Source organism: Anneissia japonica, unplaced genomic scaffold (assembly GCF_011630105.1).
Source record: "Anneissia japonica isolate Jap-2015-1 unplaced genomic scaffold, ASM1163010v1 scaffold285010_len649756_cov215, whole genome shotgun sequence".
Taxonomy (NCBI): Eukaryota; Metazoa; Echinodermata; class Crinoidea; order Comatulida; family Comatulidae; genus Anneissia; species Anneissia japonica.
Window position 1 is genome coordinate 290,714 of NW_022699253.1, and position 3,856 is coordinate 294,569.

The 3,856-nt window shown below is 34.9% G+C and overlaps 1 protein-coding gene across 5 annotated transcripts in view; it reads right to left on the bottom strand.

The window, feature by feature from the left end:
- The window catches only part of LOC117102912 (nephrocan-like), a 60,656-nt gene that overhangs the window by 6,435 nt on the left and 50,365 nt on the right, over nucleotides 1–3,856 (bottom strand). The gene's annotated exons all lie outside the window — the stretch shown is intronic.

The window sequence follows — 3,856 nt, forward strand, 5'->3', positions numbered from 1 at the left end:
AGGACTAGCGTTATCCGAAACCTTTGATTCTATTTCTGGCTACACTATTTACACTCGCGACCCGTTTAAAAAACAAATATTCTCGCTGCCTTGTTTACAGTTTCATTTACTAGTCATTCCAACAAAGTGATGAGTTAATCGTTACGCCAAGGTACCTGCACGTATCAATATTATAAAGAATATTTACTTCAATTGAATAGTTAATAGCATCATTAGGAAGGCGATCTGATCTTGTCAAAGGCTTATGCATTACTTTACACTTTTTATAATTTAAACTCACAAGATTTCCTTTACACAAATTGCTGATTCAATCAATCCTCCTGAAGGATACATTCATCCTTTGTTGACTTAATTACTCTGTAGACCCGTGTACATCAAAGGACTTATACACGTTAAAATAACTCTGTCTCGGCTATTAGGCATCTGGTATTATAAGAAAGACGAAACACAGCATGTCGGTGTGGCGACCTAACACTAAAAATTGGACCTCATCGGTGATTTGTACTCAGAAAATAATAAAAAAAATATATATATAATTTGAGGATAACATAAGTGCTCATAATGCTTGATTTGTTAATGCTTATAATGCTTGAATTTGTATATATAACGGTTAGTACCTTCATGAGTTAAGCAATGGTTCGTCCCACAGCCAACACTACATTCGTATCAGCTGCAAATAACATAATTTACAGATGATGCAATGGACATAAGGTAAAATATTGGAGCCTGGAGCTATCGATAACAAATTATCACGTTTAATTAAAGAATTTTCCATAATAATTACAATGTACTTTGTCTACCTCCGAACCATTGATGTACTATATATAATATATTCACGACAGTTTTGAATTACTAATAACAATCTGTTATACGATACATTCTATAGTGTTGTTTTATAAACGTATGTATACGGGTACCTTGTCATGGCTATGTCCCGTGACACGTTTAGATCGCCACAGGTTAACTCAGAATAAAGAAAGCGTATTAATAATAAATTAAGAGACAAATAACATGAAAGAATATTTCGATATGAGTTTGCGTCAGGAAATTATCATAGGAGTGATATTTTTCCCTGTGTTATTGTACCGAATACTCAGTACGTTCCCAATTTGTTTAGGGAAAAATCAATCCTATGAATGAATGACTAGGTATACCGAAGTACGTTTTGAACGGCAATAGTTTCAAATAGGCCTATAATGTTGTAGTTATCAATCACTCAAATGATGAAAAGAAAATCACCATCGGTTGTAAAAAATACAAAGTCTATATGCCACCTTTTGTGAGAAGTTGGAAGAAAAGGAGGGGTGTAAGTGTGCTGTTAGATCCTACCAAAGAAGGAGCCGACAAATAGTAAATATGTTTTGTGTCTACTGGGCTAAGAATTAACTATATGGCCCCGCCCACTCTTGACCATCACCCACAATACACTGTACACAATAAAGTAACACATGATCAGATATAGTGTGATTCGGTCGTGATTCATTACAACAAAAGGCAAAGGGACCGTCGCACACAATCGGTCCCTAAATTAATTTCCATAGTAAAAGATGAGGTAAATAAACCTCCAAGAGTGAGCTGAGGTCCTGTTACATATTTTTCGTTTAGAAACTACAGTATTTTTTTACTTAAACCAACTGACCAGGAATACGCATGTCCATACAAACACACATGTTGGTAATTTTACGTTGTCGACTTGTGGAACCTTTAGCAAACAGCATGAAAATATGGCAACAGTATCTATTAAGTCTAGCCATTAAGGTATTATAGTCCAAAATATGCCAGCAAAATACCAGAAACAGAGCAGTAGGGCCAATTAATTATGTTATTAGCATCAATGAAAGCAAACATTGCTATGTCCGAATAGGTCTATTGCATAAATATCAGTTAGTAAAGTTTGTCTGTAGGCCTACTCTATAAAAAAAATATATATATTAAAAAAAACACAGTCTAAACAGAATTCGTTTGGACGGAACAGAAAACTATCTATGATTACGCTTATTTAGAATGAAGGGACGGTTCATATATATTTTAGAAAGAAGCTGTGATTGAAAAGAAGATGAAAGGGAAGAAGAAAAAAAATGCTGGATAATTGAAGATAGCTAGTTGCAGCGGGTTGCAATGGCGATCACACCACATTTACTAAAACAAGATATGCATTCTACGGTAGGGGAACAAGTTATGAGATTCGGTCTGCATACAAATTTCACACAGAGACCACCAGCGATTATTAAGCAGAGCAATATGCAAATAAGACGCCATTGCCTATTATTGAAATCAATTTTATATAATGATCAATTACTGAATCACGTGAAACCTACGTGAAATAATTGCATGTTAACTCTCATTTATAAATAGAAATGGTAAGGGAGTAGATGTTAACTAATATTTCATTGTCATGACAATTTTCAAGGGCGTCAGATATAGAGATAGGCCTAATACTTACAAAAACAAAACTGATTATTATGCATTATCAAGGTTTATGTGACAAATACCTGTCATTTGCCCAAATATGGGGTTATATGGCATCATCGCACACATTCGTCACAAAATACCCGATAGTGTGGAGAAATCTTACGTACCGTAATAATGTTTAAACAGTATTGATAATAAAAGTGGAAATCTCGGAACAATGGTAGAGCGCCCTCGGGTCTCAAATAATGTTACGTATTATGTAGAGAAACAGTCACACTAACATTTACATTTCAATTAGATACGTCCCTCAAAAACACAACGAAACAAAAGTGTGTTAACTGACTGCTTCATTTCCATTATGCCAATGGACATAAGGATACTTTTTGGATATGTTTATATACATACACACTATATGTAAGCCCTACATTATATTATATATATGTAAGTAAAGTGTTATAGGGGCCTATAGGCCTCTCGTTGTCAAGGCGAGCGCCATAACCATCAGACTATGGAGGCTGCATGGTTGAACAGATTCAAATAACCGCCCCTCCTAACGTGAAAATTTCCTTAAGCGCCCCGTTTGAATAAGCGCCCCTTCTAATTTGTGTGCCCCTCAATAATATCATAAGATTTTCTTTTTAGCAAGTCAATAATCCAATCAATTCTGGGACTGTGGTTTTGGCATGATTTGAGCTGCAGAGTGGAATCACATTCTTCTTAGGTCAATATCAAAATGAGGATATTTCTCTCGGAAATGCGGAGAGCTCCGATCCCTACACAGACAGTATATTTCCAACTTTCCTCTTACATATTTGCCAGCCGATGGCCAACAAGCTAACCACTACCCACCACCACTAATTGCATCTGCTGTTTTGCTGTTATGTAAATATTCACAGCATTCTTGTCATGAGCCATGTTCTCTGGACGATTATCTTTTCAGCCTAACCACCATTCGTCCTTATACAATCTTTTTTCATTCAAAAAGTACCTCTTGAATTTAATAAGAATAAGAACCCCTCGATTTTCATCTATTTCCATAAGCGCCCCTCTCAATTTCCACTCTGTTTTCATAAGCGCTCCGTTTAAATAAGCGCCCTCAGAAAGTGCAAAAAAATATTTTAAGCGCCCGGGCGCTTATTCGCGCGAGTACGGTACACTCCATTACACAATAGAACAAATAGATGCATATAATATAAATCAAGGTAGCCGGCTATCTATATTTATGTCCTTTATTTGAACACTGTATTTACCTTTCTTTGATGATTTATATATATAATTTAACTGTGTTAACGGCTATCTTGATTTATATATATATATATATATATATATATATATATATATACATATATATATATTCCATCATGTCCTTATTAAACACTGTATATGTACCTTTGATGATTTATATTATATATATATATATACATACTATCTGTCTCTTATACAC